This window comes from Podarcis raffonei, chromosome 5, assembly GCF_027172205.1.
Source record: "Podarcis raffonei isolate rPodRaf1 chromosome 5, rPodRaf1.pri, whole genome shotgun sequence".
In the NCBI taxonomy this organism is placed as follows: Eukaryota; Metazoa; Chordata; class Lepidosauria; order Squamata; family Lacertidae; genus Podarcis; species Podarcis raffonei.
In genome coordinates this window covers 6,285,229-6,311,303 of record NC_070606.1, presented here as the reverse complement: position 1 = coordinate 6,311,303, position 26,075 = coordinate 6,285,229, and positions in this window count along the sequence as shown.

Below are 26,075 nucleotides of genomic sequence, written 5' to 3'. Positions count from 1 at the left end.
TATTTCAATTTAACCCTTCGGTAACGCTTTAGCAAAAGAACAACCAATCACTTTAAATGTTTGGATCTAAAATCATATAACAACTGGCAATCATGTTTTGAAGGGACAGCGGTCTAGATTTGCATCCTTGGAACCAGGGGCACCTGTGACAGGCAGCCTTATTCTTGAGAGTAAGAGCAGCATGAATCATACTAGCATTATGTTGCTACTTCTACTTGTGCAACAGCCAATCAGAAGAAGCGTTTGGATTTGATATCCCGCTTTATCACTACCCGAAGGAGTCTCAAAGCGGCTAACATTCTCCTTTCTCTTCCTCCCCCACAACAAACACTCTGTGAGGTGAGTGGGGCTGAGAGATTTCAGAGAAGTGTGACTAGCCCAAGGTCACCCAGCAGCTGAATGTGGAGGAGCGGGGAAGCGAACCTGGTTCACCAGATTACGAGTCTATCGCTCTTAACCACTACACCACACTGGCTCTCCGAGAAGGCTGTGCTGCAATGGAAAGGGTTTTTTTCATGGGGGAGCAAAACCCTATTACACACAAGTCTTTCACTCACATTCCCAAGCAATACTTTGGTGCTGCATACATGCCAAAATTTCTGGATATTTCAGAATCTTGAAACACAGCAATGCAGAACTTTCATCCAAACTTGTCACACTGGATTTCTGTTTGGGCAAGCGAACTATGAGTTCTGGTGGCATGCGTTGACCTAACCCTCATTTTAATTTGTTACCTATTAGTTTCAGCATATATTGAGTGGCTGTGCCTACTCACAGAAATGTTTATGATCAGGGTAGAACAAACACATTTTCTTTTACATGCATATCTAGGTCTCCTATGAAATAACTAAATGATATAACTTATTAATTCCAATTAGTTCCAGTTTGCTGAATCTAATGACAGAGGGTTCTCCATTGGACATTGCATGGAATTTTAAATTATGGATGGCGAATTCTAACCCTGCTGGTGGTGTTTGGATCCACAAGATAACGCTTGCCAGGGTCACCCTTGATCCTGGTACCAGTCTCGCATGATTCCCACTTTAGGGATCTGATCAAGTCTCCAGTGATTTTATTGGTACTTGTCTGAAATGTGAACATGTTTCTTATTCAATGAATGCCATCTGTTCCTCAAGAGACTCAGGGCTAAACTAGCAGTGATGTTAGTTATTTGGATGTGATTTAATGTGCACATTATTGCTCTGTATGGAGAAGCTTGAGCATGGGTATAAGGAGGAGGTGTTTAGCTCATGTTTGTGACATGGATTGTCTCTCAGAAGATGCTCGTTGTATTTCAAGGGACGTTTCTATTGATTCTAGAGAAAGCTTTCCTTGAAAAGCAAACAGCTGCTTATGTCCTTGTTGGGAAATCAGTTTTTCCATTCTTCTTGCCTTCAGCACTGTCCTCTGGTCTTGTTCATCTTTATTTATCTGAGTCCAATCAGCAGAGTTTCTGAAAACTGGTGATCCTGGTCTTGCAGCCAATGTAAAGGTCAGCCATCCTACTTGGAGTAAAACAACCCTGAGAAAGATGGAGAGTTGGCAGAGGGCTTGTAGTAGTGATTCCCAGATAATAATAATATAATAATAATTCATTATTTATACCCCACCCATCTGGCTGAGTTTCCCCAGCCACTCTGGGTGGCTCCCAATCAAGTGTTAAAAACAATAGAGCGTTAAATATTAAAAACTTCCCTGAACAGGGCTGCCTTCAGATGTCTTTTAAAGATAGGATAGCTGCTTATTTCCTTCACATCTGAAGGGAGGGTGTTCCACAGGGTGGGCGCCACTACCGAGAAGGCGCTCTGTCTGGTTCCCTGTAACCTCACTTCTCGCAATGAGGGAACCGCCAGAAGGTCCTCAGCGCTGGATCTCAGTGTCCGGGCTGAACAATGAGGGTGGAGATGCTCCTTCAGGTATACAGAACCGAGGCCGTTTAGGGCTTTAAAGGTCAGCACCAACACTTTGAATTGTGCTCGGAAACACAAGAGAGGTGACGTTAAGAAGAAGAACTTTGTTGATGACGTCAGGGAAGGGGTTCAAATGCTCTGAACTGGTGTATGCTATATTCATTTTGGATCATTGCTGTCAAAGGAAGGAAAGTGGTAATATGCCACTCAGACATCTGACTGCTGTTGAGTATTTTTCTGTCTGCTCGTTCCCTGTAAAAATGACAGCTATTAGATGGTTTGATCATGTCTAACTCTTGGATATAGAAGAACCATCTTTTTAACTTTCAGCAGAGATTTGGTTAGAAAAATGGTCTGGGTGAACTTGTATGGAGATTGCTTCAGATCTGCTTAGAAGAAGACACTTGACATAGTCTGCAGGTGAAACTGAGTTAGGCACAGGTTTTTGACTTCACTCCTAAGATGAAAATGACAAGCTGAGCAATCCATTCATCTTGTTAAAAAGTAAAGTTTCGACTCAACAGGGCTTAAATATTTAACTTTGCTGTTTTGCTCATAAAAGGACTTGTAGAACCCTTATTTAGCAAAGTCTGTCATTACAACATGTGCAGAGTGCCATTGTTCCTAACTTACATACCCTCAGGATCATTCCATTTGAACTTAGAGACATTTCTGTCATTCAGCTCTCTGTACCTCTTAGCCAACCCCTATCCAATCTTGTTCAGGGTGTAAGTCTTGGTTGCCCACAAAATATTGTCTTTGTTAAGGAAGCTAAAGGCAATGCTGTTTGAATACAGATTATGATTTTAATAAAATAAAATACATCTTCATTGAGGGGTTAACGAACCCAGATCTGGATTGCCCCTACAGAGGAGAGAGAGAGAACAAACATGTGAAATCTGTAAATGTACAGCAAAGTGATGATTTGGTAGGAGAAAGACATTAAGGTTCACAGAATAGCAAAGGAAGTCTCTGACAAGCAAAAATGAATCCAGATCTCTTAGGAACCTCACTCGAGTGCCTGAAACATTAATATCCTCCTTTCTTTAGAAAAACATACAGTTTTGCATATTTTGGCTCTAGACATCGCTAGACATGTATTTAAGACATTTCCAGTCTACTTGATTCTCTTCTGCCAGGAATACAAGCTTTTTTAAAACAAAAAAACAACCAAAAGCTCGCCCCCCCCACTTTTGTCCTCCCAGACCTAAACTTACCAGTTAAGGATGGACACAGTGGAAGCATTAAATAGTGGCTGGAGGGGTTGGGGTTGGCAGAACAACTCAAAGGAGAGCATTGTGCCTTAAATCCCCAGATTCTCTTTGTAATGGCTAGCACACTGATGTATATATTATATAAACAGAAATCATATAAACAAATGCCTACTTTGCAATCTTGCAAATCATTGTTTGGGATGGACTCTTATTGGCAGTAGCCGAACACCAGAAACATACTGGTGAACTTTGGGAGAATATCTTTCTAAGATGAGGGCCTTGGTATTTCTTCCCACCTCTCTTAGCATCCTGCCTGTCTCTTAAGACAAAGGTCCATGCTAGATTTTCAGGCAGCAGCGGGTGGATATGGACAAACATTTTGCCCCCCACCTGTGCTTGATGATTGGTAAAACTTTCTTTAACTGTTGGGAGGAAGATTTAGACAGTCAGCTTATCAGGTGCTTATCTCATGGCAGGTATGTCCATGGCAACTAGCTCTATCCACCCACAGAGTACCTATCAAAATATTTCACATACACAGGGCTTTTTGGGGGGACAGTACTCACTGGTATGGAGTACCAGTACCCCTCCTTTTTTCTGCCCATGGTGGCTGTGTTAGTCATTACCGGTCACTTCAGGAATGAGTTGGCATTTTTATCCTTCAACCTGTGGTCATATATGGAGGTCTTTGTTTTGCCTATAGTGTTCCTGACTGGGAGATGGAATAATTGGCAATGGTGGAACCTGCCATGAAGAGGTTGGTTTCAGTTCCAGGGCAGGAGAGGGCATTCTATCAGTAAGTCAAGGGCCAAAAGCAGGCATCTGGCTGCCTCTGCAGAGACTGGCATAGTTCTGCCTTGTGGTGCTCCAAGGAGTGCTTGGAAGCTGCGTCCTGCGCTTGTTGCTTCCCAAGGGCCTCCCTCACTAGAAAGACAGTATTGCAATACGGCAACCTTTACAAGAAGAGTACACTTCCTCCACTTCTGGATAGCTGCCTCCCAGTTAATTCTATGAATCTGAATGGCCCAAACTTGCAAGCGATAGAAGTAGACAATAAAAGGAGGCCAAGAAACCACAAACATGTTTTAAGTGATAGAGAGAAAGATGAGCTCATCCAGTGGTCTCTGCAAGAAAAGTGTTACCTTGAAACCTTTGAGAACATGGATAAGCTGAGAAATGTATTGAGTAAAGGCTACAGGACGTCGGTGAATGAGAAAGCATTGAATCCAGATCAAGATGTCTGATCTCAGAGGCCAACAACCTCTTAAACCCAAACCCAAAAAGTGTTATCCCCAGTCAATGAGTTCCCTTCTGCAGTTTGTCTCATGATACAAAGTACCTGGAGTCCATGCCAGAGTCAAGAATCATCAGTAAATCCATCGCTGGTGAGTGTCCCTGATCGTGGCAATGAGGCAATTGATTTTGGCAAGGCCATGTCTTGTGTGGCATTATTAAACTTGATTTTACTCTTTTGTTATGAGCGCAAGACAAGATGCAGACGTTCTTCCGACCAGTATCCATAATCTGAATCTCTCCCAGTTCTTATTTACTGTATTTATATTCCACCACCATCCTAATCTCTGAGCAAGTGGAGAACAGAAGAAGAACAAAAAGCAGCACATGGCAGTAAATTGCAGAGGGGGTGCTAATATCTTTGGACCCTGGATCCCAGCAGGTGTAAATCAGCTGCGCTCCACTGAAGCTGAGTGTGTGGAAAATGGGAAAACCCTTGAGTTGCAAGCCCAGCTTCCCTACGGTTCCTGCATTTCAGGTTACATTTTAAATCACTCTTTGACAAACAAAAGAAAGTGTTGCAGACCAGAGGAAGGCAAGGAAGAGCCCTAGATTGTTGTATTTTACACTCCATAAATTCAGTGCACATCCACATGGTTATAACACAGCCTGTGTTAAATGATACCTCCGCGGGACTTCAAAGTAGGGTTTTTTTTGTCAATATACAGCAATGCACCCACTATCTAAGGGTGTTTCCAGCTGTTAGATTTTTTTTTTTACTCTGGAAGTCATATTATTAGCTGGATCTAATGGGCTATCCATGAGTTCCCATTCTCTTTGCCTCCTGTTTGCAATATTGTGAGGGCATATCGTATTTTCTCAGTTGCCATTAAGACTGGGCTGAGACATTTTGGCTCCCTACATTACAAATAGGTGGGTATTGTTTCAGTTGGGGATGAGAAACTCTGTGTACTCCCTACGGAGCCTTGGCCATCTTAAGGACTCTTCCTGAGTGTAAATCCAAGCCAGTGAAATTCTCAGTAACCAAATTTTAGATGAACTCTATACTGGGGACATTTCTCTAAATGTAACTGTGATCTTATGTAAAGGGAAGAAATGTCCATTAGAATAATAACTTAATGATAGAGGGAAATGAAAGAACGTCTTCCAGAATACTCACAGACCTGCACATACAAGGACAAATGCAAAGTGAGACCTTTTGTGATGTCTTCTGACTTACTGTATTTTTTGCTCTATAAGACTCACTTTTTCCCTCCCAGAAAGTAAGGGGAAATGTGCGTGCATCTTATGGAGTGAATACAGGCTGTGCAGCTATCCCAGAAGCCAGAACAGCAAGAGGGATTATTGCGCGGCGATCTCTCTTGCTGTTCTGGCTTCTGAGATTCAGAATATTTTTTTTTCTTGTTTTCCTCCTCCAAAAACTAGGTGTGTCTTATGTTCTGGTGCGTCTTATAGAGCGAAAAATACTGTGATTGTTTTTAGCAGCATTTGGTGGGACGCTTGAGCTCAAACGGAGAAGGGAGTTAGAGGCTGGAGTTTGTGGATTTCATAAAGCGCCTTCCTACCTTTGCTCACCTAATTTAAAGTCTCCATGTAATTATAGGGAGAATTAGGCAGAGTGCCCCTAAAAACCCACCCCAAACTAGCAGAATGTTGAAGCGCAATCTCCGTTTGCTCTTTCCCCCTCCCTCCCACTCCCCTTTTTGCTTCAGCTGCAGTTGTTTCTCCTTCATGCCTCTCCCTTAGCAGTCCCCACCTCTCTGAACCACCACTCGTCTTCCTGTTTCTTCCCAGTTCTGCTTTTATGCCTCGCCAGCTATATCAGAGTCCTTGCTTGGCTGCGTTTGAGAAACTGTGGCGCATAGAATGCAAGCAAGAGTAAGTGTGTTGTGGGTCTCTGTGATTAGTACTGACATGCGGGATGAAGGTAATGCTGACAAAAGCCTCAGTCCATTGATTTTAACCTTGGGCCTGTTGTTCAGTAAATGACCTTTCCAGTAGCTTTGCTGAATTAGGGGATAGCTGGCATTTTGCAGCACCATTGACCCAAATAGGAGAATATTCCCATTCATCAACTGGGAATGTTTAGTTAGAGCTCTTACAACATTGCCCTGTAATAATAAAGGATTTCTGGTTATGCGACCAAAGGAATTGCAAGAATAATACATGCATCTTGTAATGTTTCTCTGTCCAACATTTGACCTCCACCGAATCAAAAAAAGACATCATGCCTTCGGTATTTTAAATGTAGATTTTAGTAAATGGAGCATCTGGGGGCATGTGGGTAAGCAATTTGAAATATAACTTGTTGCAGATTTTAGTCTTCTGGTCTTAATGTGAAAACAAGGACCTCTGATGCTTTGTACTTCCTAACAACATGTACTCTTGTTTTTAATGGAACCAGGTACCATGTCCCCAGCTGGTTGGGGAAAGCAGTCCCACAGCTGTCCTCCTCCTCTGCCTTCAATAATCCGATTTAGCAACTGTCAAAATCAGTTATACATTAAACTCTGGGACCAACAGTATCTCGCCTGCGAACCAGAGGTGACTGTTGGAGAGGAGAGAAAGAAAAGCATCTAAATATGCACTGAAAATTAAAATAGCTCCACTACAGGTGGGGCAATGTGAAAATAAATAAATAAAAAGAAACCAAGAACATTGAGTTGCTTTAGATTTTTAGCCTCCTGCAGAACAGTAGTGGTTTCCATAGGGCTGTCTCTGTAAGATGAGCTGCAGGTGTCTGAGAGCAACAAGTTGTTATCCAAGTGCTATTTGCACTTTGCAAAAACAATTTTGTTCCAACAGGCTTTCCAGCTAGATAAATTGTATTTAATAATAATAATAATAATAATAATAATAATAATAATTTATTTGCTGAAGCTGGGCTCAGAGCGGCTAACATCATATTAATAGCACAGTGTACATAAAAACAAGCAATCAATCGATTAAAATGCATCCCAAAAATAATTCAAATAAATTAAAATTAAACTAAACAAATGGCAGTCCTCTGGTTAAATTGAAAGCGGTTAATACTTGCCAAGACCAACTGTTTCCACTGATATTATAAGGACCTGCGAGTGGGCTGGGAACCTCCTTCGTGCTTATTCTTATACAAAGAACAAATGAGTCAGACTGAACCCTGGCCAAAGGCCTGGCGGAACAGCTCTGTCTTGCAGGCCCTGCGAAAAGATGTCAAATCTCACAGGGCCCTGGTCTCTTGTGATAGAGCGTTCCACCAGGCCAGGGTCACAACTGAAAAGGCCCTGGCTCTGGTTGAGGCCAGTCTGACCTCCCTGGGGCCCGGGATCTTCAGAGTGTTGTTTTTAGCAGACCGTAGGGTCCTCCGTGGGACATACCAGAAGAGTGTCCACTTATTAGGGTTTTAGTCTTGTTTTGTGTGTATTTGCTGCTTTTGTGTTTTTAAATTATATGTAAATTACATTGGACAGGGACACGGGTGGCGCTGTGGGTTAAACCACAGAGCCTAGGACTTGCTGATCGGAAGGTCGGCAGTTTGAATCCCCGCGACGGGGTGTGCTCCCGTTGTTCGGTCCCTGCTCCTGCCAACCTAGCAGTTCAAAAGCACGTCAAAGTGCAAGTAGAGAAATAGGTACCGCTCCGGCGGGAAGGTAAACGGTGTTTCCGTGCACTGCTCTGGTTCGCCAGAAGCAGCTTAGTCATGCTGGCCACATGACCTGGAAGTTGTACACTGGCTCCCTTGGCCGATAAAGCGAGATGAGTGCCACAACCCCAGAGTTGGCCACGACTGGACCTAATGGTCAGGGATCCCTTTACCTTAACCTTTACCTAAATTACGTTGGCACAGTTATTTGGAAGGTGATTTATATATATATATTTTTAAAAAAGATATTTATTAAGATTTTCAATTTTTTATACGAACAAAAAACAAACAAAAAAATTAAAAAAGACATATAGTTCATGATACAAACTTTTCAATAACATATTTCTCAGACCTCCTCATACCTCCCCTTCTTGTATTCCCTTTCAAATTATTTGTTCAGCAAATCCTTAACTTAAAGCATTACAGCTTATAATATCACCTTATTTTCTATCCTTTTTTTCTTCCATATTCCTTTATATCATTACAGCTAGAAACCACTCAATTTCAATCCAACATCATTCAACATTCCTTAGTTTTACAGTATTTCTGTAAGTAGTCCTTAAATTTTTTCCAATCTTCTTCTGCCGACTCTTCTCCCTGGTCACGGATTCTGCTGGTCATTTCTGCCAATCCCATACAGTCAATCAGTTTCATCTGCCATTCTTCCAGAGTGGGTAAATCTTGCGTTGGAAGGTGATTTATAAAACAGTGTTCTTCTTCTTCATCATCATCATCATCATCAGCCAGGCTAAAGTCAAAAGAACGCTGCTTGGGCCAAAGTTTACCCTGTATACATAATGCCATCTTCTGCCTACATGAAATGGTGTCACTGAAACTGAGATCAATTCAGCACCTTGGTACTCTGGGAAAGTACAGCAAAGGAAGGAGCTCACGTCCTATTGCTGGAGTCTCCAGTTTGGGACCCCTGCTCTGCAACATGGCTCTAAAAGTTTCCTGGACATCTGGAGATCTCCTAGTGCAGCCAGATAGCGTTATGGGAATCTGCAGCAGGGGTGGTCCCTTCTAAGTCTGAAGTGGTACAATCTGTTTTCTAACACGGCTTTTTGAAAAATGTGCATGCCATACCTGACACAAGCACTTAAAAGTTTGTGCCCTGCAGACTTGGCAAGAGACACGTGCATATTTTGTACTTGGCTGTCCAAATTCAAGTTGCAATGTAAAGTGAGAATCAGCCGTGGTGCAAACATGAGTCCCTGTGCACATCTCTAGTGAGTAGACTCTTGCTGAGGGACCTAATTTGAAATTTGTAGTTGTCAACAATTCCAGCCGCATGTGGCAGAATGAATAATTCCAACTCAAAGCAAGTGGAATTATTATCAGGAAGTACATTTAGTATTGTTGCAAATGTTTCCTAAGCCTGTAATTACAAATATCTTTGTGGGGTCATTCAAACAACAGTATACTAAAACAGATTTACACTGACTGGTATGTATTGCTTGTTGCTGCAAAATCAACTTTACGTCAAATTTTCTATACCATGGAAGGGAACCTCCACCTCTGGTTAGACCCTACCAACAAACAAAAAACAACTACTCTAAAGTCAGTGGTTAGTTAGCTGGGACTTGACCAAAGCAAGTACTTATGTCCGTTGCACCTCACACAAGATGTTTCTTTTACTACTCTTTCTAACTTAAAAAAAAAAGAATAACAACAAGCAGTCTGCTTTTACACAGCAAGCACACTTTTACAAGAGCTCTGCCCCACCTTTACGAAGTTCCATGCAAGGATTGCAAACTCCCAAAGCACCCATCGCTCAAGGATTTCCATATTCTTTCCCACCCCCAAGCAGTGTGTCCTTTCAATTAACAGGCCTAGAGAGGGAATGGTTGCTTGTTCTAGCATGTTCTTTGGCACTGCTCCAGGCAGAGATGAGCAGAGCCCTTTTTGTTGGCTGTGAGATTGCTCAGATGATGTAGAAAGAAGATGTGGAAGAGCAATGTTCAAGAAAGTTGCAAGCAAAACAAAAATAAAAAATAGAGCCAAACTCAACGGCCACATGGTTCAATGGCTGATGGTTCCTTCTCCGCCTCCTCTTGACTCTGCTACCAGCAGGAGGCCACTTCAACCCTCCTTTCCCTCTGTGGCAGAAGGAGAAGGAGCTGAACACCGGAGCCATGTTACACTCAGTTCTATGCTTTGCCTCTGCACTTTTTGAACATGGGGGGGCAGTGGCCTCTAACCCCAAAATATAGCGGGAGCCAAAAGGTCTCAGTCCCCAGTAGCTGGAGCCCCTAAACCAAGTCATTAGCTAAAAGGACTACCATGAAAAGAAAATATCCCTCATAGATAGGCCACCCAAAACAAATCGGTTTTCTTCTTGTGATAGTGTAGTCAGCACATGAGAAATTTAAGGCTGCAGTTCTTATGTGGAAAATGAGTGTGGAAAATGAGTATTGTAGAAAACAATGTTGAGGTTCCCCTGAGAGATAAATGACTGGCCGGAGTGTGCCCAGTGAGCTCCATGGTTGAGAAAGAGTTGTGGCCTTCTAGGCCTCCACACCAACATAGCGTGCGGTACATTTTCAAAACTGTCTGCATCTTAATAGTATAAAAACCAAAGGATGTGATTATAGTCACAATGATGATTTGTAGATCCTGCTTTCATTAAGTCATTGTTTTGAATTTTATTTAAAATAGACTGAACATGTCTCCATAGGATCCACTTTCCACAATCTCATTCCGTATGGATTCCCATTAAATTTTATATATGTACATAGTTTTAATTCTATTACTGTTTGGGTGACTGGCTTCTTGAGAAGATTCTCCTGCATCCTCTGACTCAACACTCCCACAGTGAGAATTATTTTTATCCTTTGTGTCTGATTCTTCTGCAACAAAATCCCTGAACGCTAAAGTATCTTTTTCCTCGCTCTCATTGAGTGACCTTTAAAGTCATTTGAACTCGCCAACGATACGTGGTGGTGCCTAGTAGTGGCTTGATACATTAGAAAGCTTTCTGGAGGCTGGGAGAAAATAGAACCGGGATAGCTGAAAGACATGGCTAAGTGGGCAGCGGAAACTAGAGAAGGGGGAAGAGAAGACAAAATAGGCACTCACAGAATGTGAGAAGTATATCTGCACTGCCTGTGGTAATCCTCAGACAGTCTCCTAAATCCTTCTTTAGATTCTGTAAAAGATTTCCTGGCACACTGAATATTCTACTAGGTTTGTTTGTACTGTATATATACATCTGAATCTGTGACATGGAGGGACCCAAGTTAGGAACCAATATAATACCTGTATTCTATAGTAAATTATGTTTAGCAATGGGCAACCTGGCCTGGGCTTATTTTGGCACTGGGTTCAAGAAGCTGTACTATTTTCATACACGTATGAAAAGTGTGACTGCAAAGACAGAATAGCTCATGAAACTCAAGATGTTTGAGAGCCTCAGGACTGGTAGGATCTTGGATCTTGCATAATGTGAAAGACCAACCAAAAAATAGTCTAATAATGCATGTCGTGAGCAACAAAGCCACCTTCAGCGTTGTCAGCATGCAGAGGGTCGCAAGGCCAGCTGGCTAGCCCCAGCTGGATCAACTCCTTCCAGCTGTCCCACTACGAAGACCCATCAGCCTCTGCTCCAACGTAAATCAGCGACCCAGGCTTCAAAGCCAGGGCACACTATATCAGCAGAGCGAACTGCACACACAGAATAGGCGTGAGGCTTGTGGAAGCATACTACAACTACGGATTAATTAATCATAAATCAGGACAAAGAAACATGTCGTCTCTCTCTTTGTCTTCTCGGAGAGACAGAGAAAAGCAAAAGGTATACACACAACGGAAGTTCCCAGCAAGCTGTGCTGGTATGTAAACAGACATGTGACATGCAACAGTTCCATGTCTGCAACTAAAGGTGGAATGGAATTTTCCAACAAGTGTTTCTCACTTGTCAAAATACATAGGAAAGGGAGGCAGGGCTGCATCTTTGACCATGTCCCTGCCTCTCTCTGGCCCTACCTCTACTGTCCACATATAAACACAGAGGTCTGAGGCAGGGAAGCTGTGTGGTCAGGATCCAGGACTGGGGGATCCATGTTGGGGGCTACAAATGTAGGCTTCCCTGTCTCCAGTGTATTGCTAACTTGTTGACAATGGGAGTGGCAGGAGGAGCCAAATATATTGTGGTGGGTCAACTTTTAATAAGTAAATATGTATTCACAGCAAATCTTCCTCCATCTATGCATCTTATATATAAATTTATATGCCCAGTACAGTCATCAGAAGTAGTCAGATGCATGAATTTGGCCAGGTCAATGGGAGAAATGAAACGATTACCTTCTTCTAATACATGTGTTAAAGGAAGCTGATTTAATGCTTTTCCTGGGACACAGGCAGTGTCTCCAACAACTAAACAATTATATATTTCAATAGGTTTAATTGACTCAAATGTGGAAAGAATTAAGCTAATATTTTCTTAAATCAAATCTAAACAAATCCCTAATATATATTTTGGAAACACATGTAGATAAACTTTGCAAGCAAGCAAATTTGTGCAATAAATCATGATAATAAAAATGGAGAGAATTGTCTTGTGGCACGAAGTGTGGATAGAGCATCATTTGTTGTTGTCATCGTCTTGTATTATCCTTTGCTAGAAGGTCAGATGTGTTACAGTCGCTTCTCCAATTTTAATTTGCTGCATTAAGGGAAATATATTTACAACATTAAAATGCACAAGCCTTTAGGTGTCAAATATATTCATTGTCGGGAGCAGACATGGCTTTGTTAGAACTTGCCCAAGTCGTCCTTGCTTCTTCTCCCCCTCTTTTTTGACTGCGGGGAGGGGAGGCTGTGCAGCCCTATCACAAACAATAGCATCCTCTTGCAAAGCCCTTTTCAGACATATAAAACAAGAGAACACACTTGGGGAAAAGAGGAATTTCTTCCAGTTCCCTAATGTCTCTCAGATTGGATTTCTGTGGCTTTCCTTTTCTTGAAAACAAGGTACTAAATAAATGGAAGCTTTTACTCTGAATTTATCAGACGGGAATCTAATCGGTATGGTAAGAACTCCTAATGACTACTAGCAGTTAATTTTAAACTATTAATGCATTGCCTCTGCCAGGGATGGCTGGTGAGGAAATGGATACACTGCAGCACTTTGGGTCTCTTCCATTGTCCAGGATTACCCTAATTTCAATGCATGCTTTGTTGCTACATACAGTTATATTCTAAGCAGAGGTCTCCATACAATTTGTGTGTGTGCTTTATTGTAAAATGCACCAGCTGCTTTTCTAGATAAATGATGTGGCACTACAAATCACAACACATAGGCAGCAAATATAGCTGAGCAAACGTCAAACTGCCCATTCATGTGCTATCCTATGCAATGTGGTGTCACTCCCAATCTCTGGAGAAAAAGCAAACCCCATGAGCCTCCAGGTTGTTGTTGTTGTTTAGTCGTGTCCGACTCTTTGTGACCCCATGGACCAGAGCACGCCAGGCACTTCTGTCTTCCACTGCCTCCCGCAGTTTAGTCAAACTCATGCTGGTAGCTTCGAGAACACTGTCCCACCATCTCATCCTCTTCTCCTTGTGCCCTCCATCTTTCCCAGCATCAGGGTCTTTTCCAGGGAGTCTACTCTTCTCATGAGAAGAGAAGTACTGGAGTCTCAGCTTCAGGATCTGTCCTTCCAGTATAGTTAAAGCCTCCAGGTTAGAAAACCACTATGGCCCCAATCCAGGGCTGGCCCAAGACATCTTGGCACCTGAGGAAACAAGTGAGTCATTCAAATCAGATGGCTGAAGTGGGAATCAAAGGCCACTGTAGATGAGGAAAGGGCCTTCTCTGAATCAGAGCCCAGGAGACCCCGGAGGGCAGCTTCCACCATTTCCTCCCTAGAGGTGGGAGAAGACCTCCTATTCGCTGAGAGGCTGCCATGGCAGGAGGTTGCCTAGGAGGCGACAAATCCAGCATCCAAGGATCGTGTGGCAGCAACAAGCAGGCAGTGCTTCTCTTGTCTGCTGCCCTGTGGATCCTTCCACTCAAGGCGGTTGCCTCACCTTGCCTCATGTGAGATCCTGGCAGGAAGGGACAAGAGACCATAACGTAACTGAGGAGTCTATATGGCAGGAAAGTTCTCTATATACAGTATATGTTTCCCACAGCAGCAATACTTGGGGGACACAGCATACTTGTGAAGAAGAATGTGTTTAGGAATTCAAGGACATTTTAATTTACAGACATGGTTGTCAAATGTGCTACAAACTACATTGCATGTACAGTGGTACCTCGGGTTACAGACGCTTCAGGTTACGGACTCCACTAACCCAGAAATAGTACCTTAGGTTAAGAACTTTGCTTCAGGATGAGAACAGAAATCACGCGGCGGCAGTGGGAGGCCCCATTAGCTAAAGTGGTACCTCAGGTTAAGAACAGTTTCAGGTTAAGAACGGACCTCCAGAACGAATTAAGTTCTTAACCCGAGATACCACTGTATATTTACATCTTTCTCCTGAATTCAGGGGTTTTGGGGTTAGGGTTAGGAGGTGGGTTTTGTCTCATTCACTGCCAGTTGCACTAGGGATGGACTCTCCAAGTAACGGCAACACTTACCTAGAGCAAAGGTGGCAGGCGAGGAATCATCTGGCGGGGTCTTCTCCCCATGAGTCACGTACTTGGGTACCAGGTCACAACAGGGCCCTGCAGAGCAGCATCAACAGCTGGAATTGGTCCTCATGGCTAATGGGCAGCCAGTCCAGAAGTCTAAGTACAGGTGCAATATGATCTCTTCCCAGGTGTTATGTACTGAGTTGAATAGGATCCAAACTGCAGCAGTCTGATTGGTCCTAGAACAATAGGATCCAAAAGGCAGCAGTCTGATTGGTCATAGAACAATAGGATTCCGAATGCAGCAGTCTGATTGGTCCTAGAACAATGCAGCAGTATGATTGGTTGGCAGGAACTACCCAATCATGCTCCAGATAGAAGTGAATCCACAACCTGATTGGCTTACAGTAGAATTCCGGAATTAGCCAATCATGTGCAGCCCATTGTGTAAATAATGTATATAAAGCAGATACTTTGAGGGGACATTCATTCATTCCTCCTCACCACTATGAGCTGAATAAAGAGCATGAAATCACTTTGCGACTCTGAGTATATTTCACCAGGCCTCACATAAGCTGGTGGTGAAATTCTGCACTAGTAGTAGCCTCTGGACAAAGGCAATCCCATGCAGAACTCATTGCAGTTAACCAGCCAAGAGGTTATTAGAGTATGGATCACAGATGCCAGGCTGTCTCTGATATATATATTTCTGTTTGACAACTTTATTAAAATCCAAGGAAGTCTACTGATTATCACTGCATGTGGAAATGCACACATATAACATCTTTGGCAGTGAACTAGCTTCCAGATTTTTCTTGGTGGGACAGACTGTATTCTTTTCATTTGACTTTGGCAAGCAAGCTTAGCTGTCCTGAGTGCTGGCCTGTGTTTAAAGCCTTGGGAATTATGACTTCTCATATCAAAGGACAAGATATTTATGAGTAGAGCTATACACAGACACATTATTCCATTAAATGCTCTTGATGCTTTCCTATTGTTATTCTGTTAATTAGTACCACGTCAGAGAACCTTGTCTAAATAAATTCCCTCTTGTTGAATACAACCCAGTTACCAGATTGCTAGAAGGTCAGGAGGATGCTTTTACAAGTTGCAAACAATTTCTAGATTTTCTCTCTCCAACTAATTAGACCATTAGTGAGTTTCACCAGATGTTTCAGACCATAAGGGAGAGTTTACTGTGTATGGAAAGGTGGTTTGTTTGTTTTTAAAGGAAAATAGTCTAGATATACTGGGAAATGTGAAGGAGCTACCTTCTGTTATCTTAAAATAGCACTGGCTTTTGTATAGGGACTTATTTATTTATTTGATTGATTGATTGATTGATTGATATACCGCTCTTCATCAAAAGAACTCAGAGCGGTTCACAAGATAAAAGCACAAATAATAGTTAAAACAGAAACAACAAAACAGTAACACCCCCTTCCTACAAACACATTTTAAAGTCTATAGAATGGTGTTATACATTAGGGGTACCTCCTCCCTAAACCCTTGACATTAATAAATGGTAGGATTTTGAGTAACTGGGATGTGAAGGGAGAAATACAAGCTGCAGAGGAATTCCTGGGCTAGCCTTTGCAAAGTGGCCTGTTCATGGTAGCAAATAAATGTTCATGGTGGGTGAGAATTGTTGAAGTCCTGGTGGGGTTGCTCCAGGTCCTTCGACTTGAGGCAGGGGCGGAGGAAGGGGGGTGCAATAGAGGTGGGCCACCCCGGGTATCACCACTGAAGGGGGTGACAAAATGCCGGGCGGCACTCACCATGGGGCCTGCAGCGTGCCCAAGCCATGCGTCTCTCCTGGGAGAGACACGGTGGCTTAGGCACGCACAGGCTCCCTGCTGCCCAAACGGTCCGCCCACTGCCTCCCCCTCAGCTATAGGGCAGCTGAGGGGGAGGAAGCAGGCAGACTCTGGAGGCCCTGCGGAGTGTCCTGCCCCAGCTGGCCCTGCCCCAGGCGCCTGATTGGCTTGCTCCACCGCTGACTTGAGGGTCCAGATGAAGCAGGGCATCAGTGCAACTTGGAAGTAAGGCACTAAACAGAATCTCTTGAGCCTGATATATACAGGAACTAAGAACGTTAGCAGAGCTTGGGGAGTAAAAACTGGTTCTAGACTTGGGCACACATCCATTCCATGTAAAATGTCAGGTGTGGTGCAGTATCTATATTCCTATACTTGATCTGTCCATCAGGGAAAGTAGTGAACGCGAACTGATAAGTCAAAAGGCTTATGTTTAAATCGTTCATTCAAATCAATTTTTAGCCAAGTTTTCAGCTGAAAGGGCTTTGTTGTTGTTTAGTTGTTTAGTTGTGTCCGACTCTTCGTGACCCCATGGACCAGAGAACGCCAGGCACCTCTGTCCTCCACTACCTCCCGCAGTTTGGTCAAACTCATGCTGGTAACCTCGAAAACACTATCCAACCATCTCGTTCTCTGTCGCCCCCTTCTCCTTGTGCCCTCCATCTTTCCCAACATCAGGGTCTTCTCCAGGGAGTCTTCTCTTCTCATGAGGTGGCCAAAGTACTGGAGCCTCAGCTTCACCATCTGTCCTCCCAGTGAGCACTCAGGGCTGATTTCCTTCAGAATGGAGAGGTTTGATCTTCTTGCAGTCCATGGGACTCTCAAGAGTCTCCTCCAGCACCATAATTCAAAAGCATCCATTCTTCGGCGATCAGCCTTCTTTATGGTCCAGCTCTCACTTCCATACATCACTACTGGGAAAACCATAGCTTTAACTATACGAACCTTTGTTGGCAAGGTGATGTCTTGACATCAATAAAAACAAGGGAGTCCCAACTTCATAGATATACAAAGATGTGACATTGCAGGGAAAGGGGATAAGAAAGGATGCGGAGGGAACAAAACCCAACACTAATTGTTACATTGTAGTTATTTTAATAATGTTGGAATGGGAATTCCCACAGGAGAGGAGGAGCCAAATGGAGCTGGCTTCTCAGAAGAGCCAATAGAGTAATCCTGCTTCCCATTTCTCCCTCTGATGCAACCTGACTCAGTGGCTGCTGCCAAAATCCTACATAGAAACAGCATCGTTAGGATGAGGTACCGGTGATAGACATGTTGATGTTGCTTTGTTAGGCATAACTGAATGCACACCACTGAGATTCAATGAGATTAGCTGGAGGGTTTTTTCCATAGAGATAGAGAGATACTGTGCATTTCTTCCCTGATCTCTAGAAAGCACTTTCTGAGAAGAGCATTTCGGTAGTTTACAAAGTGTTGCTTTCTCTGTCCATCAGAGCAGAGGGTTTGGGGTTGTTGGTTTTTTTTGGAATATTTCTACTTATTAAAGCAAGATGTTCAAAGTGAACCCTGCAATCCCATGGGGAATAAAGTAATGGACTAATAGCGAAGCGATGTGGTACATTAAACTTCTCGGCCAATGATCCTGAAGGACTGAAAGTTGTGTAATTTGCTTCATATGAACAGCCTAGCCTAACGAGAGCCAAACAGATTGCAGCTGAGTCTCGAATAATTAGCTTTCAGCTGTTGGGGAATCGTGGCCTAACAGTGTAAGATGGGAATATGGTTATTAAAAACAAAAAAATGTTGATGGTTCATTGGGGTGGGGAAGCAAAGGGAGCAATGTTAAAAATAGTTACACAGACAGACGGGATAGACATAATTATAAAACAATTTAACGTCTGCATTTTAGAACTATGTGGAATTACATGCGATGCACATGTAAGTCTATTTTTATGTAAATGAAATGGAATTTAATGGGAAACAAAAATAAGCAAGCAATGGACTCTGAGTATCTCTGGGTGCTTTCCATATTCCTGAAATCCATGGGGAAAATCTCCTTGAACTTAATGGTACTGGGTTGTATCCTTAGGCTATTTCTTTTCCCAGACTTTATATATTGTATTGTAAGAGGGTTTCCCCCCCCAAAAATTCTCAGCTTTGATGCTGTGCTACCAGTATCATCACAGGTATATGGTTCACTTGCTCACTAGACAGTAAATGCATTGTAATACGTTTTGAAAAGGTGTGTGCATTTCTGTTGCTCAACGTGCTCTTAGCTGCAGGAAATCAGATCCATATGTATGCATGGCTATGCCTATATTAAAAGTGTTGAGCTTTTAAACCATTTGAGCAATGTCACCATCACATGAGCTTATACAATATACACAGACTCTGTCCACGAAACATGCAACCCATTGTACTGGGGCTGCTTCTGAAACTTTACTGATTTCTGGGTGTCAAGGCTTCAAAGATTTCAAAGCTTTGGAATGGTGATTCCTACCCTGTCTTAATACAAACTACTGTCCATGATGATAAGATTCTCCCTGCTCATTCAAGTTCTCTTCGTGACTATGCACTAATAACTCACGCAAGCATCTTATCTGTTGCAAATTCTTTGGTTTTTAAAAATGCATGTTTAAAAAAGGCTGAAGAGAGGAGGGAGATTTTCTTGCCAACACGACAAAGAATCGACCTTTTGCAAACGCATGCCAGAATACGGGTTCCCATTGTATAATTGCTTCTCTGTTTCATTTGTTTTCTTACAATGGGTCAGAAGAATCTGGGGCCCAAGCAGGTATCAAAAGTGACTGACAAGTGCATTCCATGCTTCCATAATTGCAAAATGCTACTTGTGTGGTATGTGGAAAGAGGGTTCAATTGCAAACATTTCCTGATAGAGGAAAAAATGTAAATTGGCTAATTTTGTTTTAATTTCTGCTTGATTGTATTGCCTTTGATATATTTTGCTGCATATTTTAATACAGTTTCTGTTTATATTTCACATTCCATCAGACATGTGCTTTAGAAAAAATAACAGCAACAACACTACAGATGAAAGCTGTCTAAGTAGGAAGAAAAACAGCACAGATCTTATTAATCTGAGCATTGCAGGTTCAGTACGAACCCTTATATTACCCTCTTGAACCCATTCTTTTGTGTATCTCTGCGGCCCTTTCGTGGAGCCCATATGGATATCTACATAGACCTGTGGTTATATTGTGTCTTGCAATTGAAGGTTAGCCTGGCACTAACCAGATGTCAGGAAGTAAGAGATTTACTTGGGTCTTTCGCCATCCACAACATGCTCCAAGGCTCAAGGCAAATTCCTAATTACTAAATGTATCTTTGGGGACAGTGCTAGGTGAAGCTGAAATTACAAGATGCAACAGTTGGACTTGATTTGATATTTGTATTCTGTTTTTCCAACAACAAATGTTGGAAAGTGGCTCACAACAATCACAATAACATTAAAAAACAACAAACAGTGCAATCACTATACAACCAAACACAAAAACATATAAATAAAGCAAATGGCAACAAATTCTATCTCTGTCCTCCAAGGTATAGATAGTGTTCATGTGGAAATATACACAGCTTGTGTGTATATTTTCCCTGCCTGGGAATTTTTAGAAACCCAAATATGTTGTGATTCTTTAATTTATTTATTTCACTTCATAGAATTTATGCACTACTTGTTAAAAAAAACCCCTCAAAGTGGTATACGAAAATAATAAAACAATACAATAATCTGTAAAAACAAAAAAACAAAAACAAAAAAATTAAACAGAAAGGAACCCAGATAGTGTAACTTGTGAATTTAGGCCTATCATGCAAAAAAACTGGCAAAGTCACTTTAATATCACATTTTGATCTGCCATCTCGATTCAGAATGGTACTTGGTGCCCAAATAGTGATGAAGATTGATGCTCCTGCCTTGTGAACCCTTTTGTCAAGTTTGGCAATGATATCTTGAGAGGCATCCAAATCTGTAGAAAAGAAATGGACAGACAAAACTGATTGTCATTGTATGGAATTGTCGTGGCCTTTGGCTAGTAGAATAAACTTATTTTGATTTGATTTGATCTAGCAGCCCAGACTACTTTAAGCTGTGTACCACATGTACCATAAACCTGCTAATAACACAGAGAGTGAAAAGCATTCATGCCATTTCATCATTATTCTTCAGAGAAGTTCTAATTCGAAACAAAGGTCCTCTGCTGAGGTTAATCCTGATTCAACTGGAGAGAAAAAATCTTGTTCAGTCATTAGTGGAATATAAATGGATGCCAATATACTTGGCAGGGCATCTTATATTTAATGGTTTCACTTCAGTAACCTCTTCCAGATTACTCTGGAGAGAAGGTACATGAAACTGGAAGATTAAATAGCCCATTACTCTGGAATGGAAAAGGACACTAATATCCACTGGAGTAAACATTGCCCTGTTAGCAGCACCGTGAAAATTGCACTAATAAATACAAAAGACTTATCCTTTCCAGCTACTTATGGCATTGCAAGTGAGCACTTCATCTTGTTTGAAGGCTAGTTAAGAAAGGCTTCTTCTGTGGGATTGTTGAATTTGTTGCAAGGGCTAAAAGTGAGCAAAATGGCGCGTTGCCAGATATGCTCTTTTATAAAATTATTTTTCTTCCCTTTGTGTAGCTATTGCTTGCTCTTAATTTATAGGCTGACTTCTCTACACACAAACAAGTTATTCAAAAGCAAAGTGTTAACTTGAGCAAGTTATATATGATAATGATGGTGATGATCATCATCATCTATATCCCTCCCATCCTCCAGAATCCTCAAGTTAGTGTACATGAGTGCAATACATTCCATTTTACCAGTACACTTATGAAGAAGACTCAGGAGACCACAGTTTGTTGGAAGATCTGCACGGAATAATTATGCCAATTAGCCGAAACAAAACATAGTCCTCATAGTCTTAGCAAATTGTCACCAATGTGGATTTCCCCCATTAAACAGCAGGCCTTTCTCTGAAGAGGCCTTAATTTCGGACAAGATGGCGATAGCCTACCATTCAGGGCAGGTTTAATTTAGATGCAGCAACGTTGAGGTAACTAAGACTAATTGTACGAGGCGCGCCAACTCTAGGGGGCTGAGGTGTCTTCGGCCCCCTTGATATTTGTTGGAAGGGGGTCTGGTGTGCGTTGCATAATGTGCGACGGGCATTGCAGCATCAGCAGTTGGTTCCTCCAGAGCCCTTGGCCTCCTTGAGAGGATGTGTGCACATTGCAAGCATGACATCACATGCGCACAAGGTGCAACGGGGCCCCCTCAATCTGTACTAAGCAGTTTTTCTCTATACTGGGTGGATGTGCTTCTGAAAAATAACCGGAAACCAACTCCTGTTGGTTTTATTAGTCTTGGCTTTCCTTCTAAGTTGACTTTCCTGTCACTTTCTGCCGTTCCCAGATCTCATCTCCCATCCAGGAAATGCAGCATATGAACCAGCAGTTTGGGGTGTGGAGGGGAGTAGGGTTTTGTCCACAGTGACCTTTTAAAGGACTCAACAAATTTGAAAAGACATATTAAATTGGATGAGATGGATTTATAGTGTTTTTGGCAGGACAGGTTAAACAAATACTGAGCAATTCAAAACACAGTTGTCCAAACTGTGCAGTGTAGCACTTCAGCCCCGTGAAAGAATTCATAGAGGGATAAGCAGTGTGTTTTCTTACTCTGACTTCACTCCAAATGGTGCCAATCGATACCAAATAGTGAAAGGTTAGCTTAGTGTGCTGGTTGTGAGCCTCCCATTGCAAGCACAGGTCAAGTTCCACACTTTGACACCGATGTCCAGTCTGTCATAACAATTTTACATCATAATTGACACATCTGCATTCAGAAGAAATGCACACACACGCAGGAAAGGATGACGAGATTTGTACAAATTAGTGTATTCAGGACATAAGGATGCAAAAATAAATGCATTTTGAAATGAGATTCTATGGGGTTCTTATGTTTTGAATATATATTACCACAGGTGTACCCAGAAATTACTGAATAATTTCAAAATTGTCTATTGCTAAAGGCAACTGCTTTCATGATCTACATAAATCTAAATACAGTTTTATTTATTTGCCTGTTGGTTATTACACTTGCTAGTCACTTACCACACAAATGTCTCCAAGTGACGAACAACATATTCATATATATATGAGAAATAGGTCATAGGTCAGCCAAGGGTGAACACCTGGATAAGCGGAAAGCCCGGAACAGGCTATCTCCGCCACGCAAATGTCGCCCTGGACTCAGGCACACACACAACCCCCTCTCAGGGGTTGACCAAACCATTGAGTCCCTGGATTCCTTTAATGGAATACCCTTCACATAGGGATGGTGAGAGCGTTCTCCCATCCCTATCACCTGAACCAGAACCTATCCGCAACCTTACAAGTTGTGACGATTTGCTATGTGGCAGGCGAAACCCAAACAGCAACAGCCAATCAGCCAAGTGGAAATTCCTGCCATGCCCCTGTCCCAACGACAGACGACACACAGCGGCATAGCAAGGTCAAGCGCAAAACCCTAAAAATAGGAAGAGGTGGGCAGGTGTTCCAAATGCAAGCACCGAAAGAGGAAGCTCTGGGTCAGGTGCATGGGTATAAATAGGTCCCTCAAACTGTTTGGATGGCGTCCCATTGGCCAGATTGCACCCAGCTTCAAGGGACCTACCAATCGGGTGTTGTGGCTGACCAATCGTACCCACCCACAACTCAGTGTGTCGGTTGTCCAGGTCTCACCGAAATATGTGCCCTCTTTAAGGGAGGACCCGTTTTGTTACACAGATTCATGTATGCATCTGTCATTTCCTCTGTATTTGTAGCAATTGGATTTTATTTTAATCCAATGATTCTCAAAGGCTCCCTTGCTTCGCCCCTCCCATTACCAGGATCCTGCCGCCCTTGTCTACAGTGCTCCAAAGTTGTCTACAGAGAAACAGCCAGATCTCATTAGTCAATTAGACCAATCCCTGCTTCATAGAGTGCTTCATAATACAGCATTCCCCATGCTCCTCAAAAAACTCTCCCCAAGCAGTTAATGCTCATATGAGTTCCCTTCTCTTCAGTTAGTGGCCCCCCAAGAGGGGGGAGCCAAGAAGCCCTCCTTTTGTGCAATATGTATCATACGTGATATATATATATATATATATATATATATATATATATATATAGACTGTGTCAGACCAACACGGCTACCTACCTGAATCTAGAACCATGTATCATAAGGTCATTCTCCCCAATGCCATATCATCATCATCATCATCATCGCCCATTCCTTCATATAGGTAAAGGTAAAGGTACCCCTGCCCGTACGGTCCAGTCTTGCCAGACTCTAGGGTTGTGTGCTCATCTCACTCTATAGGCCGGGAGCCAGCGCTGTCTGGAGACACTTCCGGGTCACGTGGCCAGCGTGACAAAGCTGCATCTGGCAAGCCAGCACAGCACACGGAACACCGTTTACCTTCCCGCTGGTAAGCGGTCCCTATTTATCTACTTGCACCCGAAGGTGCTTTCAAACTGCTAGGTTGGCAGGTGCTGGGACCAAGCAGCAGGAGCGCACCCCGCCACGGGGATTCGAACCGCCGACCATGCGATCAGCAAGTCCTAGGCGCTGAGGTTTTACCCACAGCGCCACCTGTGTCCCTGTTCCTTCATATAGCACCTTCATTATTATATCATTTCTGAGACCTTATTGTTCTTGGAGGAAAGAAGAAAATTGCAGGGGAAATGCATTTAAAAGACAGCTTTGTCTCAGATTATTAGGAAAAACGTATTACTGGAAAAAATAATGCTTTTAACTAGTCATTCCAAAAAGAAAAGAATAAAGAAAGTCCAAATTTAGATGGAATGTCTGCAAGACTGTAATTAGAAAAGTTTGTAAAACCAAGTACAAACGTATGTTATATTTCAAAAGGAATTACCGTATTTTTCCATCTATAAGACTAGAGGTGTTTTTTTAGCAAAAAACTAGGTTTAAAATTGGGGCTTGTCTTATACACAGGTAGTGCTGAGGGGTGTTTTCTTAATTTGGAGTCCTCAAAAATAGGGGGTGCCTTATACATGGGGGCATCTTACACACGGAAAAATATGGTAACTAAAGTTTTGAAAAGAAGACAAAACAGGACAAGAAGCAGTTCTGTTGGACACCAGGCCAGGTCTAGTTCTGCTTTACAGTACTGGTGCCTCAATAAGAAACAATAAAGAGTGCAGAATCCAGACACACGCCAAATACCTCAGGAAGATATCTGAGTGGGATAGGAGCCAGTTATCCAAGCAGAGGAAGAAATCAATAGCAGAATAATGGGAGAAGCCAATGTCCAGGTGACAGAGACATACTTATGCCTAGAACCAAGCATAATAGGTCGAATGCCACAACTGGGTCGAATGCCAGAATAATTTTCCCAACACAGGTGTAACAGAGCAGGGCTGGAATTAAGTCCAGAAGTTCCAAGCAAAACTGGATGCATGTGGAAAGAATTCTTCACCTTAATCCCAGAGCATATCACACATGAAATATACTTTCAGTTAGCAGCCTTGCTCTTGAGCATCATGAATGCATAGATTACCCCATAGTCTGCTATGATCATGGGAAGCATAACTTCATTAAATGCAAAGGATTCTTTTTTATTAGAAAACCTGTACACTATATGGTTGCATCCAGTTTATTCACACGTGGGGTGAAAGTCAAGCATTTTTCCCCATTGGAAAGACACTGCCCGGTAATCCCTCTGTTACAACGCTCAATGTGGCTGATTTTCACAGATAAGATTTTTGCACAGTCAGTGCAAAGACAGGAAAAGAATGACGATGTGGCAAAGCTTGTGTTTACTGAGCAATGGGCTTTCAGAAGCACAGTGCATATAATAATGTGAACCCTCTGCTCCTTAATTTCAATGACAGCTACTGGCAGGGGCTCTGAAAAAGAGACCTTACAAAGTCAGCATTCCATGGTGAAAAATTACCTGTTAAAGAGGATGTATGGTAACTGGCAATGAAAGAGAAGGAAAAGCTTTGTGTTGATAACCTGTGAATCATCTGACACACCTTCTTACTGTTGTTGTTTTTTGTCCTTTTGTCTCCTTTTATGGCTCTTAGATCCATTTAAAAAGATCTCCCACAATGGCTTTTCACAGAAAAGCAAGAAATAGTTCAGGCGCACAAAGACTTTTTAAGGTGTTTTGTACATGTCCCCTTGCTTCTGTGTTGCTAGTGGAATTTCTGTCCTTGGACATTCCTGCATGGGTTTCCCTCTTTCTTTGGTGGCGGCAGGGCGGGCATACACACAATCCCCGCAACTCAAATGGCAAGGCATATAAAGATTCCTCACCAAACTAATCTATGTGTGGCAAGTTCAGAAATCTGTGAGTTCCATGTGGGTTGACTGGTCCACACAGGGGAAGGAGCAACTGTTGCAGTGCATCATATTCTCTTCTTTATGGATACTGCTTTCTGCATATGTACCATACTGTGAGGACCTATGCTTCACACCTATGCAAGTTGTTAAAGAAATGGGAGTGCCTGGTCACCTCATCTGTCTCCTGAAAAATCTCTATGTGGGACAAGAAGCTACAGTTAGAACTGCATATGGAACAACTGATTGGATCAAAATTGAGAAAGGAGTACGACAAGGCTGTATATTGTCTCCCTGCTTATTTAACTTATATGCAGAATTCATCATGCGAAAGGCTGG